The sequence below is a fragment of the Ochotona princeps genome, chromosome 6, assembly GCF_030435755.1.
Source record: "Ochotona princeps isolate mOchPri1 chromosome 6, mOchPri1.hap1, whole genome shotgun sequence".
Classification (NCBI taxonomy): domain Eukaryota; kingdom Metazoa; phylum Chordata; class Mammalia; order Lagomorpha; family Ochotonidae; genus Ochotona; species Ochotona princeps.
Window position 1 is genome coordinate 59,026,846 of NC_080837.1, and position 18,560 is coordinate 59,045,405.

Consider the following 18,560-nt stretch of genomic DNA (forward strand, 5'->3'; position numbering starts at 1 on the left):
TGAATCTACACAGGAGCTAGATCGCACTGGCCATGCACTTTGGGTATACGCTAATTATTTTAAGAGCTTATACCTGGTAGGAGTAGATTTTAACAATCTCAGGTTGAGATTTCTCAGGAGCAGACACTGAGAGAAGGATGTGCATGCAAATAGTTTCGTTGGAGATAATCCAAAGAAGTTCTGCTAAGGGAGTGAGGACATTAGAAAGAAAAGGGAAGGAGGCTCTCTAAGCACCTGATATTGATAAATTTACCACAGTGAGCAGCTGGGATTCAGTCCTACTAGAGGATTCTGGATGACTATGGACATGAAGACCTCTCTTCTCAGAAGACGAGGGTAGGGGTTGGAGTCCCTTTGTTGTAGTTGCTTCAAAAATTCTGTACTTTTTCCTCAAAAAATTCTGTCCTTGTTTATGCATCATTTACATTTTAGAGCTAATTTTTTTTTCAGAATTTCATTTCTTTGTCAAAATCCATCTCTTCATACTTGAGTTTCAAAATCATAATGGGCAGGGTTTTTCATGAGTAAAAAATAGGTTGAATTTTATGGAATTTTTTTTACTTCTTTTCATGATAATGTTTCTAGCTTCTCATTGTGTATTACCAAGCCTTTTTCCCAATTTGTGTCTTCATACACATATACCCTCACTGCTGCTCTTGTCATTCCAATGTGCTATGCATAGTATCTGGAGAAAGTCAAGATAATAGCTTTTTGAAGGTCTTTTTTTCCACATGTTTTGAGATTCCTTAAAGCAACAAAGCATATCTTCTTGATGATTTGGACATGCAAAATTCTTAGATATGAAAACCTGTTTAGCTTATTTTTTAAAAAAAATACAATTTCCAATCTTACTCTGCATTGATGAATCAGAATGCCTGCTTTAGAAATTTATTTTTAAGCCTTGAATTTGATTTTGCAAAAAGCATGTATGATAAAGTTAGAAAAATTGAGTAACCAAGGAAGCAATGAGCGGCTCCATAGATTAATGTTTTTTGGATATAAAAATATGAATATACATTGAAGAACTTTTCCTATAACAACATGCTGTATCCTGCTCAGAGAGCCTCCTGAGTACTGTACATTTTGTAAACAAAAATTCAATGCATGCACAAGAAAAAAGTTTTATATCACCTCCAACAATAGCAAGTGACAATGAACACCTGTCAAGTGAATCTGGTTTTCATTCCAGCAGAAGCGGCATCATTGAAACTTTCAAGGTGTTATGAATTATTATCCACCATCTGTTTTACAAAATGTTAATTCTTCTTGAACCAAAATTACAGTCCAGCAAATGAGCTCTTAGTGAAGCAACAAGTCATCATTCATAGGAGAGATCTTGAGCCGGAAATTATTAGTGGAAATGATTTGCCAGAAACAGAATGGAATCTTATTAAAGAGCAGAGACAATGGTGAATTGGATAATGAGAAGCAAAACAAGGCATCAGCTATAGGAAGAGGGGAAAATAGTATCTCCAGAGGTTAAACTACAAGATGTTTCTCCCTCCGTTCTTTCATTTTTTTCCTTAATCAACTTTTTATTTCAGAACAGTTTTGACTTTTCAAAACAAAAATTGTAAAAAAGTAGAGTTCCTGAATACTCCATACCCAGCTTCGCCTATTAAGTTTAACTTCAGGTTTTAATTTTTAGCATATTCATTATAGTTGGCAATGCAGTTCTAAAAGAATAACGACATCCTTCCCTCCCTCTCACTTTATAAAGCAGTCTGCATGACATCATCCAGGTGTGTCGAGAATGGTGTGTAGAGTTGTGAAACATGGTTTGGCTTGCTTTATGTGTTTCTTGACTTCTATGATTGTAGTGGCTTACTTTATAAGAGGGCATACATCTTCTTCTTTGAAATGTTCCTGAAACTTTGCATAATCTATTATGAATACAAAATGAATATACAATTAAATGAAATCAGAATTTGTCTGGAGACAGGGCTGTCATAATTCCTCCCTGGAAATTACGCTTTGTTTTCCAAAAAACTTTAGGGTGGGATATGTTTCAGTTGAAGAAGCAAAGAGTATAGATTGGAGACTGTAGGAATGGAGACTGTACAATCTGGAGTACAGATTGGAGACTGTAGGCTCTCAAATTTTGACTCTGAAAATCCAGTTAAATGCATAGCTACTGCTAGGCCTATATCTACCTTATGGCTATGTTTATCTGTTATGTCTATATTCATATGTATTACTATATTTATCTACAGATTTGGTCATCAAAAACAGCACATCAGGTGGACTGTGTTATATTTTACATAATTACAATGTGAACAAACCCACAATTCAATGCAATTCTGTATAATTACTTGATTTTCTGAAAACTTTATGAGAAGATGTTTGCTCATGTTGCTGGTGATTTTAATGAAAGAGAATGGAACAAAGAAGAGAAATTGATTTACCTAGAAAAAGGAGTCCTCCAATCCCTTGTCTCAAAGTACAGAGGTTTTCCTCATTTCGTTCTGAGGTTGATGTTGTAGAATTGTATCTTGAGGTTTACTAGCTTTTGAGTGCATTTCATTGGCAACATCTGGAGGTCCAGGAATATTTTTTTAAAAATACAACAGTATTGTATGTCTGTTTGCTGATCACATTATAGAATGTAATCTAGTTATAGAACATTTGAAAGAGTTTTTAAAGGGTGAAGAAAGCAAGTTACATGATAATTCTGTCTGAAAGCAGTATGATGCCCATTTTCATATATTTACTTCCAAATACATATCCAATTTTTGAGGCATCCTAATTCTATTGCCATAATGAGATTAATGCCTTAATAATGAATTTGTTCCTAGTTCATTTGTATTCTCTCCAGACCCATGCAAGTACCTGAGCTTTCCGTCCATACCATATCATGTTCACGTAAACTCATAAGGAACTTGTGTTGCAAGTTTATAACACACCTGTGCCAAGGGACTGACTTCAGGTTCTCTCTAACCTGCCAAGCTTTGAGCTAACAAAGTTAACTGAACTCCTGCAGTTCTCACTGTGGCAGAATCATACCGTGTGCTGTGTCCTAACTGTTGTATCAATTATTCTGGGTCTCAGGTGGAGGTGATTTGCCCCCATTTTTGATACAGTGTTCCACAAAAGCCTCTCTTCATTAGCATTATTCACTTCTTGGAATTCAAGCTATGCAGCAGGACTGGGAAACAAGTGAATCACCTTTTTCTGTATCCTTTTGTCTGCCTCTCCACGCGAAGTAGGCGTCTTTCTCTCTACATATTAAATGTGTGTATATATTTCTACTGGCTCCATCATCAATACCAGCTCCAGCTGAGTTTTCTGTGATGTGTTTGTTTTAGGAGATTTTCTCCCCTTATAATTAAAAGATCACTCAAATGATTTTAAGTAAAAAAAAAATGTTAGATTTCAGGGTTTCCATTTCTTCTTCTCCATTTCCCAGACAGTTCTCTTTAAGTAGCAGACATGGTGGCTGTAATTAGTCTATCATTCTCACTTTAAAATCTCAATAATTATGATAGGAAGAGAGACTCTTTTTCTATTGCCTCTCACAAAAGTGTCAGTGGAGTCTGGCTGCTTTGGTGTAGGTCATGTGCTTACGTTTAGTGCTGACTGTAGTCAGCAGGTATATTATTGCTCCAACCAAAGCTCTGTGGGACACTGGTATATACTAAGTGCTCGACAAATAGAGGCTAACTAGTCATTATTACTGTTACTACTACGTTGTCTTTCTCTAAAAGAAGGGTTTCCATTTTAGTGTGAGGGCATTGGTTCAATATATGGGAGGGACAGTGGTCTGAAAACAGAATCTGTAGGATATAAAATGTAAATGACTGCCTCTTGTAAAAACAGTTAATAAAACATTGTATTTGCTTCAATATGTTCTACAAAATACTGGATCTTGTTTCCCTGTTGTTGAGATCTTCTGTATCTGGACTACAGTGTAGTTGTGCTCCTTTATGGGCGCCCACTCTGTCAATCACACTTGGTATTTGGGATTTGAAGTCGTAATCAGAACATTATGAAATTCTTTCTGGTGGTCTTTTTTTGGGAATGAATTGCCTGTTGTGGGGTGTCTTAAGATTTCTTGCGTAACACTGTTAGGCTTGAGAAATGAATCAGATAAGTCTAATGTCTAAGCACTTTCTGTTCAGCATAATGTGGCTTTCTAAAGCCTTGCTTGATAAAAATTCATGTTGAAGCCAGCCCAATGGTTCAATGGGCTATTCCTCCACCTGTAAGTGCTGGCACCTCATGTGGGCACTGGTTCATGTCTTCTGATCCAGTGCCTAGAGTGTGGCCTGGGAAAACAACACAGGATGGTCCAGTGTTTTGGAACCATGCACCCATGTAGAAGATCTGGAAGAAGTTTCTGGCTGCTGACTTCAGATCAGCTCATTCCAACTGTTGTGGCTACTTGGGGAGTGAACTAGTGAACGGAAGATCTTTTGTTCTGTGTCTCCTTCCCTCTGTAAATCTGCCTTTCCAATAAAAATAAATGATTCTTAAAAGAATAAAAATGCATTTTTACCCGATTAGGGGGAATGTTCTTGCCTGGGCCGTTGGCAAAAGGCACAGTAAGCCTTAAGTCTATTATCCAGACTTATCCTGACCTCACAGACTACTAACAAAACCAAGCAATGGTTTCTAGGAGCAGTATGTCAAACAGGTACACAGTCATAGATGAGATGTAGAGATAGTTTTGTGTTTTTTCACTGAAGCAACTACAGCTGTTGGAAGAAAACTGCAGACCCTCTTCCCTAAAGGTCACCACTTTAAGGGAAGGGGCGCTGTCTGCCCTGACTTCACTTCTTCAGTGCTTAATCATAACCAATTGTCCTCAGGTGGTTGGATTCAACTACTGACAGAATGAGAAACCCAGCTCAGATCTTTTTGCCCACTTCTCCCACATTTGGAAGATGTGTTCAGCAGGTGGTTCAGGTGAGTCAGGAGGTAGGCTTAGGATCAGAATTTCTGAGCTTAAATTCTGGTTCTGTTACTCACGACCCACTACCATGGGTCAGCCACCTTGCTCTTCAGAATCTTCACTTCCAATACATGAGTGAAAATTATACTATTTACTTGCTAGGAGTATTATCAATGTATGAGTTAGCAGTGTTATTTGGTACATACTATCTGTTCAAAAAACAGCAGCTAAGCCAAGCATTATTATTATTATTTCTGTTCTACCTTTATCTAAGAGTTTGCAATTTCGTTATGAACAGCCCACAGAAGGCACAATTTGAAGGATTGCAAAATTTAATTCTTTTTTTTTTAGATTTATTTATTTTTATTGGAAAGACAGTTACAAGGCAGAAGGAGAGACAGAACAAGATCTTCCATTTGCTGACTCACTCCCCAGTGTGAAGTCAGGAGCCTGGAGCTTCCTCCAGATCTCCCATGGAATACAGGGACCCAAAGTCTGTGCTAACCTCTGCCGCTTTCCCAATCCATTAGCAGAGAGTTGGATCGAAGAGGAAGAGGCAGGACTTGAAGTGGTGCCCATATGGAAGGCTTAGCCTACTGTGCCACTATGCTGGTCCTAGTGTCTTTCAATATCTTTTCTTTCAATATGTTTTGATCTTGCTCTCTTTTAGTTAGATTCATTTCCTAGAATGGGAAAGAACATTCCAAAGTTCTACCTGGATAACAGTTTTACACTAAATAGTATGTCACTCCCTAAGAAGCCAAAAACAAAACAAAGCAAAGTAAAATAAAACAAAACACCTCAGGAAAACTGTCTTCTTTCTTCCTTTATTCCTCCCTCCCTCCTTTCCTTCCTTCCTTCCTTCCTTCCTTCCTTCCTTCCTTCCTTCCTTCCTTCTTTCCTTCCTTCCTTCCTTCCTTTTTAAGAATGTGTTTATTTGAAAGGCAGAGTTACAGAGAGAAACAGAGATAGCTATCTTTCATAGGCTAACTCGCCAGATGGCCTCAATGACCAAGGTTGGGCCTGGCCAAGCCAGGAGACAGCAGCTTCATTTGGGTCTCTAACAAGGGTGGCAGGGGCCCAAACACTTGGACCATCTTCTGCTACTTTTCCTAGGAAAGAATTAAAGAGTTGGATTGCAAGTGGAGCAGCCAGGAAATGAACAGGTGTCAATATGGAATGTTGTTGTTACAAACAGTGGCTTTACTCACTAGGCCACAACAGCCCCTGGAAACTTCATTTTAGAGAAAAACTAATCTGAAAAAGGAAACAGCATAACAGTGATATATATTTCCAAACTTCTGGAAGGTTTACATTTCTTAAGGTAAATATATAATGGAATTATTTCAATCAATTAAGATTTTATTTTATAAAATGCTTAATAAATTGTGCATTTTCTGTATGGAGAAGCTTGCAGAATTTAATGTGTTTAATTCAATCTTAATCAAAACAATGATTAGAAAAGTATTAAATTATGAATTTTCTTTTCTTTTTAAGCAAGTAAAATGAAATTTATACTCGTTACACTTCTTCCTTAATCAACTTAGCTTTTTGGAGCATCTTAGCTCATTATCAACGGTAAACCAGGAGACACATGATGTTAATAATTTCCTTAGTATTTGTGACTGTGGGTGTGGCTGAGTATTAAGTAGACATAAGGATGTGGGAAAGGTCTTATAGTTTTCTTATTTTGTTATTGGAAGAACATGTTTATAACTGTGGATAGTTCATATTTTTCGAAGACATGAAAAAAATATTGCTGAGGGAAAACATAAACAGCTGTTGCTTTTTCAAAATAATTATAAAAATTCTCATGGATCCTAAAGAGCTCTGTGTTGCAGGTGATTATGTATATCATTCAACAAATTTATTCACTGATTTGATGCTGTGTCCATAGCAAATTTTTCATATAGGTTCTCTGATCAACAAACTAGTAAAAGAAGTGTTATTTAGTAATATATTAGTTGTTTAGGATATTTTCAGGATTAATGATATCTTTATAATATTTATTTGCTTCTCTTTGTATTCATTCTTTTTGTATTTTACATAGTCTTAAAAGTTTTCCATGCATATATATAAAAAGCACTTCTGTTTAAACTATTTTGTCTTTTTATTGCTTTCTTAGCAATTTTTATTTGCATATAGGAAAACAATTGCATTTAGAAAAATTAGCTTTATAACCACATATTTAACTGAATTATCTCACTGTGTCTAATAATTTTTCAGTTGTCTTTCTTGAGTTTGTGGTTATAAACCATATCATTTTAAATGACGATAATTTTCTCTTTTTCTTTCCTTTTTTGCCTCATTTATTTCTTTGCTTAATGACAATTCTTAGAACCCTATTAACTATTAGAATACATTTTATTTTAATGGGCTCTTTCTTTTTTCAATGCCATAATTGTCTCAGTGTTTTGTAAGAGTATGAAGCCTTTGGAGCAAGGACTTTAATTCCTGCCACCTAGTGTGATGTAGGCATGAAGTAGGTCGCTGTTAGGCAGTGCTGAATGACTCAGGTAAAGTGGACGGGGCAAGCGGAAGGCAACAGACAGGTATTCCGAGTGAAGTACCCTGGGCACAATGAGTATCCTTGAATGTCCCAGGGATCACAAAGTAGTCTTTTCATCAGACCTGTGAATATCTGGGGTCCCATGGACAGAACCTAGGATTCTTGACCATTTCTAAGTCCTCATCGGCCTATCTCTGTATTTCAGGTCTGTCTCAGATCAGTTGCAAAGAGAAAACATGGCTGCTCAAGGCCTGTTTTTCAGATCTCCTTCCCTGGGAATAGCACTTTAATATTTTAGGGCAGTGTACTCATAGGAGAAAACAGAAGACTTGAAGTGCTTTGTGGATGCTCTGCGGCCACCCTGCCGCCGAAGTCTCGGCGCAGCCTCATAGAAACAGCCACAGCATTCCTTGGCTCTGGGTTAGGACTCTGGCTACGAGGTGGGAGTAGCAGTTTGGCTGTCCTGTGTCCCACAAACATCAGGACTCTTTGCAAACTGCGGAGAGGCAGAAATGGATCAAAGACAGCTCTGCGAGCTCGGTCTGTGAGGGCTGCCTGGCACAGTGTCAGAGCAACAGAGTCAAGGCTGCTTGAAAAAGACAGCTGCTGGTTGGAACGGGACCAATGTGAGAACAGTAACTGCAATAAATAAACCAAAGACACCGTATTGCGACTTCTGAGCAGGGGCCAAAGTCGTTATGATTTAAAGGGCTCTCAAAATTGTGGGCTGACCTGAGACCCGCAGGCCTTGGCTTGTGGCCTGAGGGAGAAGTGTCTTTGCCTTGGTCCTAGCTCCCGTAACCCAAATCTGGTGCCTCACGAATAGTGGTCTCCTTTTCAACCCTATTCCGATAAGTCTTTTATCATGCGCCTTTATTTCAGAGAAGATTGCTTGTAACTTTTCCATTAGAAAAATGAAGATTATGATGGATTTCCTTATTCCATTGAAGTTAATTGGCCGTGGGAAGTAGTAATAAGCATTATATTGGGTAGAAAGAAAGGCAGAGGCCTGTTCACAAATTACTGAGGGCAAGCAAACATGGTGGCTTTGTGAGGAAATGGCGGCTTCTGTTTAGAAGAATGGTTCGAAGCCATCTTGGCACCCAGCAACATTTTCCCAGTTGGGGTTTGTGCATTTGTTCTTTCATTCTTTCATCCGTTCTTTCATTCATGAAATCTTTCTTCCATTCATGAAATCTTTTTTGGGTTTTTTTCTCAATGTTTGTGACTGGGGAGGTGGGAGAGAGTCCCTATACTCACAAAACCTTATCATGGAAAATAATAATAACAATAAAAAACTAAAAAAAATAGATGAAAAACTTTTGAAATCTATTCATAGGTGTTTTTATATAGTATGCATTTTCCATGAGCTTTTGAGGACCCCTGGTGCAACTACCAATCTAGATACACAATGCAAGTTCAAGGATAATTGAGTGTTTAGTCCACAGAGTTTGTTACAGGGAGAACAGTCTATGTAATCAATTGTTTTGTACTACTGCTACTATTTCCACTATTTGAAGCAAAAGTTCATTTTTATTTGGGATGCAGAGAAAAAGATTTTTCTGCCATCTGCTGGTTCACTTTCCAAATGCCTGGAACAGACAGGGTTGAGCCGGGTCAAAGCCAGGAGTCCCGACCACACTCTCCATTTGAATCTCCAGTGTGAGTGGCCAGGACTCAGTCACTTGAGCCGTCACCTGTTCCCTCCCAGGGTACACATTTACTGGAAGTTGGAACTGGGAATAGAGTTAATCTCAGGCTTTCAGATGTGGGCTGCAGATGTCCCTACCACTATGCTATAAATCTGCTCCCTTTTTGTTTTCAGTGTCCAACGAACAGAAGCCAAAGCTGAAAGTTAGGAGGGACAAGTGAGCATTACAGCTGAGGCTTTCTGGATAAACAGTCGTGATTCTGGTCTGCTTATTTCAGCATCCCCATCTTCCAGGTAACGTGTCATCTGAGGTCCTGTGTCATAGGCTGTCCAGGAGCACTACCCAGGTTGTTTTGTATCATCTGCTCTCCAATGAGGAGGAGGCCCCCGACACTAAAACCAAGACCTTGACTCCACTCGGTAAGCACAGTCTCGAGGTGGTGGAGAAGTGAATAAAATCATTCCTGAGAATCCTGTGCAGGTAGAGGCTGACTCTCTTGGACTGTGACAAAGCAGGAGTCCTGTCTGTAGGACTTTGCATTTGTAAGGGGCTTGAGTATGTATGGGTTGGATACCCATGATCCTTTCTCCACCTATAGCTGTGGTCTTCCTGCCGCAGTGGCTTCTCTAGCACCCCTCAGTGATATGAATGCTGAGCCATAATTTTGTCTGCCAACTTCCGAAGTGGTCTCAGAAGAAAAGCCTCTTAATGAAAGAAACTGGTGTGTTGAGCAATCGGTAACCTGAGAGCAGGTCCAGGACACACATGAGTGGGGAGGAGCAAATGTGAGTTCTCGCTGAATCATGTGCTCAGCTTTCCTGGAGTTTCTCAGTTGCCTAGTCCTCAGTGTGTGTCACAGCCCCTCAGAAGAGAAAGGATATGGCAGAAGCTACTTTGAAGACCCACACAGACCCAGCCTCCCACTTCCCCACCCCTCTGATGTGTCCCTTTCCTTGGAGTGTCCATTCCTTGGGTTTACACTTATTTCTCTCTTCAGTATCATCTGTTCTCTTCAAGCTCTCTCCCCAGAACATTGCCTTTTCCCCAGGAAAGGGAATGTGCTCAGACTTCTTTCTGGTCGTCAGAAGCTCTGAGGAGCCAGAACTAAATGTACCCATTGTTAATAAGACAGTGATTTTAACCCACAACTTCAGATTCACCTCTAAATTATCTTATAAAAGGATCGTGTATTTCAATTTCACTACATTTTTATTCTCATTCAACTTATATTTTGTCTCCAAAATAAAATTTATATTTTAAGTTAGGGTATTTGTATCTTTAAAGATTATGAAATAATCATTTCATGAAACTTAAAACACTCAGAAAAGCATGTGAAACAAATATCAAAACCACCTTTTTAAATTACTACCCAAAGATAACTACTTTTAATATTTTGATGTGTTTCCATTAATTCTATTATATATGCAGCAACAGAAATGTGCCTTTGGCTTTCCCACAGCGTATGGCTCATTTGGAAGACATGGTCTGCATCTTGCTTTTTGCTATTTAAAACATTGTTTGAAAGGCACACACACACACACACACACACACACACACACACACACACGGAGATATACCGAGAAAGAGAGAATGAATAAGACTTGTCTTCCACTCACTGTTTTACATCCCAACTTCCAGGGCTGGGTCAAGCTGCAGCCAGGAGCCCAGAACTCCATTCTGGTCTCCCACAAAGTGGCTGGGCTCCAAGTACTTGAACTGTCACCTGCTACCTCCTAGGGTACACCAGCAGAAAGCTGGATCAGAAGCAGTAGAGTTGGGACTCAAACGAGACACTCTGATACAGGATGCAGTGGTCTCAGGCTGCTGGATTTAGTTGTTGCACCAAATGCCTGGTGCTTCACATCTTAGCTGGTAAATATGGAATATTTTATAAATATTTAGTTTAAAGTTAGTAAAATCATGTTTCAGAACATTTTAATGTGTGTTTTATTATGCATGTATTGAAGAACAGATGGCGAGACAGGAATAAACCTGCGGAGATGGCCATCATAGCACATGTAAGTCTGAGTAAGAATGGATCAGCCGAAGGTTGTGCTCTGGGTCATTACCTGGGAGCCTTGAGAGGTGCGGCTTTGGTGAAAATGTGATAGCAGTTTTTAAAATGCAGCTTCTGGGTGGGTACTTGGTCCAGTTTCCTGCAGTTTGAGGTTTGCTAGGTACATTCTCAATGGTGCCAACATTTAGATTGTATAGTAGCCATGTGGTTGTGAATCAATGACTTTCTGATAGAGTATTTAATTTTTAGTGTTAGTGTCAGAACACAAAATTTCTTAATGATTTAATATGCTTATTTCCACTCTTCGTATATATGTTTTATGACTAATATCACCTTGAGAAAGTGCTGTAAACTTATAATTACAATGGTTATCATATTACAGTTTCACTTGAAATTGTACTTTGTGATGATGTGTTTAGAGTGCCTTTAGAAAAATGTTATATATGATAACTAACATTTTAATTTCTTACTAATTTTTAATTTTTTCTGTTAGGTTCCTAGAAAAAGTTCTGGGTCATAGATTTTATTTTTTACTACACAAAGAAATTCTTAGTGTTTAAAAAAATATTTTTTTCCAAAAAAACTCTGTAAAGACTATGAAATATTAATCTTGTTATTTTAAAGGTTTATATTATTTTATTTGTGATTTTCAGAAGAGTTTTTCAAGCTGTATTTGACAGCAATATATAAAATAATTATAGAACACATTCTTCTTCATGCATCCATTTCCTCTTCAATTTTTTGTTTTCATGACATGCAGAGCTCGAGGCTAAAACTATTGTTACTAATTATAAATCTTCAAAAAACTTTTTTTAAAGTAATTATTTTTGGGGGGGAAATTATTTTTGCATTAGTAACAAAAATAGAAGTAATAAAATAATAAATAATAAAAGGCATTACTAGTATACATGCACAAAAATAGCCTTTTTTGTAAGAGCCAGTAGGATTTTGTTTTTGTAGTAGGAAATTTTCAGCATCCGTTTCCATCCTCTCAGATTGAGCCAGTTTTGTGCAGATCAAAAATCAAGGGAGAGTGGCGTGTTTGGACACAGGCACTAAGAAATATGATAAAGCAGTGTGATGTGAGTGAGTAAAATAAACAGAACTCAGAAGCCCATAGCACTTTCACATTTTTATAGAATCCAGCGATTTTCCTTTACTTCCTAACTTGGAATCAGATGACCTAAATTAAACATCATGATACGACGATTCATCTTAGAAAAGCCACATTAATCTATTTGTACTTCACTTACCTACTATGTAAGATGTAGCAAATCTATTCTACTATAGCAAAGAGTTTTTTTTAAATGATAATCTAAATTATGCAATGTGGGTGTTAATATATAACATATCATGACATAAGCTGTTTTAATATATACATGATTTGAAAGAGAATCATGTATCATAGTTAAGTATGTTTTTGATGTTTGGTTTTATGGTAGGAGCAACATGCCAGGGGAATTTCCTCTGACATTAACGTTGAGCCAGGGAATCTTGGAGCTGATTGAATCATGTTGTAGTTGTCTGCCAGGAGATTCTTTAACTCACCATAGAATTAACAATTGTGTATAAAGGTCCTCTTCTAGCTTCAGGCATGGGTTGGCATCATCATTTTAATGAGGGTCAATGCCCCTGTCTCCCTTCTCTCCCAGGTGTGCTACAGGAAGCTTCACAGCAGAAACAGATGCTTTGTAGTTAGAATAGTTCTCCCATCCACATCAGTGGCAAAATGTGGACTCAATTTTGCAGTTATAATTCCACATACACTCATCTCTGGAAGGGGAAAGGTTTCGGTTGCCTGATAGGAAGGTGTTAGCAGTGTGAACAGCTAATAAATCTACAATTTGGATATGTTTTAGGAAATGAATAGTTTTGTGAAAGGTAATTTAAAAAATTTACCTGCTGGCACATTTTACTCACTATGCTCATATCCAGAGTGCTGAACTGCAAAATAATTAAGTGGGGTGGAGTGGAGAAGCTAGTAGGTGTGTGGTAGATGATTAGTGTCCTGTTAAAGGGATGAAAGGATTGTCCTGTGCAATATTAACCATATGTAACACCATTGAGTCTGATAAAGGCCAGCCTAGTGAATGTTTAACTTTCATTGCGTTTGCTTTGCTGATAGTGGGTCACTTTCATATGTGAAATACAGCCTATTGCTTGTTATTAATTATACTTGAGTTGACCTTCAGGATTTAATATTCTTTCAGCAATGATACGTGTAATTTACTACATGGTAATATATATTCAAGATTTAAGAACATTAGGATTTAAAATAGCTAGGCTGGAAAGAATCTTGATCTGTCATCTAACTTACTCATTTACATGCTTGGTGCTGAATGGCATTCAGTGAAATCTAAGATTCCTTTTAGCCTCTTATGTACTCTGGCCATATTTTCAAGGAATATAATGAAATTACTTTGTAAGAATATGAAGCAGTATTGGTTGATAAGCACTGAGTTTAAGCTCAGAGCAGTGAAGAGCGTTACAGTCAGCAAGCAAAGACATAGCTGAGGAGGAAATGAGTGGCTGTGGGAAGATGGGTAGGGCTTGGGTAGGCAGGGAGCAGCAGGAAGTCAGACACCTGCTGGAGAGCATAAAGATTCAGTCAGCAGGTTTGTAGGTGAGTCCGCCTCCCAGCTGGTTCAGGGCACTCTTGGCTAGTGTGAGGTTAAAAACCCTGCTCACAAACAAGGCAGGTGGGTGTCTCTTGAAGGAATAGACGGCTTCTTTGATGGAGCGATTTTTCAAAGACCTCTGTGACATCAACACAGGCTTATCTTTTTTGACTCCCCTTAAAGTACCCTACATTTTAATCAATCACACTGCTTCCCGTTCCTTGTGGCTTTAGCTTATGACCTAATATGTGCTTGTGAGTCCAGGTGGAGACAGATAAGCTAAAAAGGGAATCTGAGGGCAGTAGATGACGCAGTGTTCTGATATGCTTAGAAGACTTGAATCATTAAGGTGTTAGGAACACATTGATAGCATTGGGCGTTTGATCAGGGAAATGACAAAGCTGATTGAGTAGAATGGCAATATCCTATTTTTCTTTAAACCACAATTCTGGGCTCAGAAGGCCTAGGTTTAGATCATTTCCCTAATCTTATTAGCTCTGACCTTATTAACTTTCTTAAGTCTCAATGATCTCATCAATGAAATGGGAATAAAAACTTACCTGTAGAATAAGTCTGTTGTGCAAATATACTTGGTATGAGTCTGATCCAGAAGGACAGATTAATTCCACACATATTGGCTGCTATTGCTTTTCTCCCTCCGGGGTATTACAGCAAAAGTTGGATGAATTCTCCTGGAAGCTAGAAGGAAAGGGTGGGGTTAATAAGAGGCAAAATAAGAATCCATCAGAGTGGGGTGGGGAATAAAAAAGAATCCATCAATGACACTATGTTGGGGTGGGGAATTATGGCAATGACATAAGGATTGAAAGAGGCAAAGTTATCACCATGATGAGCATAAGTCAATGTGGTAGAAGAGGAGAAAATCACAGATGTTTCTAGGGTTTGTAACTGTGGTCACTGGGAGGTTGTAAAGCTGTTGACCAGAACATGCGTCAAGTGGAACAGACCTCCTGAATGTCTTGCGTGTGACCTCAGTGTGATGTCTCACAAGTGAAGGACATCTCCAAAGCCTGAGGGCTGGCTCTGGCTGCAGGGGCAAAGAGGATTAATACCCTGACAATAGCCACCCTGTATCATTGCTTGGCAGGGGTTGGTGACTTAATACATGAGCATTTATCATCCCAGGTGGGATTACTCTGGGATTCATATTAAGCTGTAGGTTCCTGTAGTTGCAAACTGTTTGATCACTTTGCCTTCTGGGTCCCACTACTCCAATGCTCTAGAAGTCTCTCTTGAATCACCTACCAAGTTGTTTGCATTGGTATATTTGTCTCATGGCTTGCCTCAGTAGGAAATTAAACCAAAAGCCTAAAGGAGGGAAAAGAAAGAGAAGTAATGGGAGAATAATTTGTTTTGGATATTTTGGGGGGATGGGATGCCATTGGGGAGCATTCAAATAGAAATGGTCTGGACTGTGTAAAAAGGGAAACACCATGACATTAGCCTGTAATTGAATAATTATCTGATTTTTTGGTATTCTAGATTGGGGGGGGACCTAAATTGCATAAAGCAAAAATGATAGTTGAAATACTAGATGTGCATTCAAGGATTTCTTGTCACATGCAAAGTCTGAACAAGTTAATGAAAAGCACTTCAGTGTCATACTTAGAAAGGAGAACAGAATTAAAGGCGATGTTATGGAAGCCAGAAAACAAAATCTTACAGGACACAGAATCTGAATTTTGTTAAAGTGTAAATCCTTTTAGGGTACACTATGTGTGGTCTTTGTAATGGTCAAGGTGCTGATGTACTATAATAAATAAAGATGAACTTGTTAGATATTCTTCTTGCCAGGTAGTATGAAGAAATCAGAGAAGCTGAGAGGTTAAATGAAAGGTCAGATAGTGATTTAGCAGTTAAGGTCATGGGCTCTTAGATGACCTTTTCTGCTCTTGAATTGGTTAGTTTTCTGCCTATGTTTGCTACAAAAATAGATTCCCATTATGAAGGAATGGGCCCAATCATGTTCCCTTCATGGTTTGTGTGTTTTCTGAATAAATTCATTCCCAACATAACATTAGTTAATTTTGGCAGAGGGTAAAAGAAAAGGGGTAAAATGTTGAAGGAAGTGGTATGGAAAAGGGTAAGGATCTTCATGCTACAGTTTCTCTCCTTGCTCTCACTCTTGGGCCAAGACTTAGTATTCAAACTTCTGCTTCATCGTTTCATTCCTGTTTCTTAGATTGGACACTCATATCATCATGATATCAGGATTTTCCACATTATTAATTCTGCTATCAATGACATTTACTATGGTTAGACTTAGATGCAATAAAATTCATGAACTTAAAGAATTTGTCTGAATGTGGAGTTGTAATAAGATTTCATTTGTCTGGTCAAGCAGCATTTATGTTAAGTTTATGGAGAGAGAGAGAGAGAGAGACTTGTTTTAGCTTGAAGATCTTTCCTGATTTGTGTACCTTCAAGACATTGTTCTAGTTCTGCCTGATTGACCAGAGTAACTTGCTTTAATATTTCTAGGAGGAAGAGAAAGTGGCTTCTAGTTGGAAGAGATAAACTAGGTTGTTTGTAATCAGGCCATCTTTGTTGTTGTTTTAAGATACATCTATTTAAAGAATAATTTCTGATCAACTGCATATATTACTTCAATGTTCAGCAGCCCTCCTTGAGATTGTACCCAGTACCTTGCAGCTTCCAGTAGTATCTCTTTTACACTGTCTACTGTTGTACTAAGTCAATTACTAAGTTGTCTTTTCTCATTTATATAAAGTCATTAAACTAGTGTCCTGTCCTGTGCAGATACGATGAGCAATCACTGACAGTTTTCCACTTAATTACATGCTTCACCGGGTGCTTCTTTATTGAGAATATTCTGTTGTAATTCCTTTTGTTTTATGACCATGATCTTACCCCTCTAGCATAAGAGATAACAGAGAGAGATGTGATTCAACAAGATGGCTTCTCTGAGTTGTAGCCATACCTGTCACTCCAGTAAAAGACGAAATATCCTTGCCCTTTGCTTTCTGACCAGGATGTTGGATCTGAGTTCTCTAGTGTAGGTCACGGGGTTTCTCATGTTCCAGGAGAGATTACTCAGCCCACGGATTATGACTTTTCTGGATGCTGTTGTTCAGAGGCCAAACACCTGCGTCCACTGGCCTTTTCTGATATTTGGAGACAGTAAAGTGGCTGTGACACTTCTATTCAGGATTCTTTTCAATTTCCTGACCTCTTGGTCATTGGGCCAGTAACTAGTGAGCTCCTATAACTTCCATGGCATGTCAGGAAGCTCTCAAACAGTTTTGAAAAAAGGATCACATAAATATCTGTTTAAACAGGAGTGCAGTTTCATTACACTCAGAGAGTACTTGTAGCTACAGTTGGGTAAAGAGATGGTTTGCAATGACAGTTTTGCTTAAATTCTTGTTCTTACCTGACTGAACTATTTTTTTTAATTTCATTTTATGACACAGTTTCATAGGCTCTGGGATTCCCCTAATCCCTCCCCAAGCCCTTCCCTCATATTGAATTCTTCCATATTGTTACAGTAGTACAGTTCATAACCTTCATTGTAGGCATGGGCCATGCATAAAGTTCAGCATCTTATTGTCCAGATAAATTCAACAATTTCACTGGAAGACCATCCTTGGTCTGAAAGTAGAGTTGACAGAATATCATCCCCTCAAATGAAAAGCCACTGCACAACTTCAACAACAGGAAGAAACATGGAAATTTACAACACCATGAAATTAATTGACATGGTACTGAGTGACCAATATGTTAGAAAATGCAAGTTCTTAACCACATCCTGTAACTACTTCATTGACATCTCAATTTTAGTATATACACAACCAGCTGCTATAAATCTTAGAATGGTTATAGGGTACTATTCAGCTGTCTCATGTCTATTTTCATTTTTATATTTAGCAGCTTGTAGTATTCAAGCATGATTTTTACTGAACTTTGCAAATTTTAGGACAACCCAAACTGGCTTATAGCTCTAACAAGACATATGTTAACAATTGAAGTGCAGAACAGTTTTAGGAGGGGTGTGCAGAGAAATCTTCAATGCCTTAGTGAGGAGTAACTAATCTTTGTGTCCTACCTAGTAAGGTATATGGGAGTCCAAGCTGACTTTTTCCTGTCTGTTCTAAGCTTTCCTTATTGGTCTCTGTCTATTAATCTGATCTAATTTTGGGGGCTCCAGAGCGACCCTGATGGTCATTGCAAGAGAGTGTGGGGAGCCAAAATTGGAACTAAGTAAGGACCAGAAAAAGCTCCACTCCCAAGTCCTGAAGGAAGTGTACTGTTCTTCTGTTTCTCAGGACCGCTCAGGGATCCTGACTATTGTTCTGATGACATTAGATCCTGTGAGGAAGGATCTGGGCTTCTTCCATCCCATGTGAGAGATCTGATAGGGAATGGTTGACCTCAGAGTTCTCGGCCTATGAGGGCACTCCAATTCCCTGTGATCTCCTTGCAGTTGGGATATAGTGCTTGGCACCCATACTGATAGTCCTTGGTGAGGTACTGGGAGTCTCAGAGGTGAAAATACAGCCTCCTCCCGTAATCCTGTTCCACTCTGGTTACATCATAATATCTTATTGCATGTGATACAGGCTGTTTGAGGGTGTAATAAACTCTTTGGCTTTTTTACTTGACGATCATGTCATTCTGTTCTTTGATGAGCACAGGCATATTGCTGTGAGAGAAAACAGTGATCAATTGGATTGAATATCAGTTTTTCCCTCCCAAATGATTTCTTTAGAAGAGTTTGATAAAATATCTTAGGATCACTTATTCTAACTAGTGTTAAGTCTGTTAAGATAGATATTTCAAGAGAAAATAACAATTTAGATTTATTTATTAATGATGGCATTGTTAATCATTG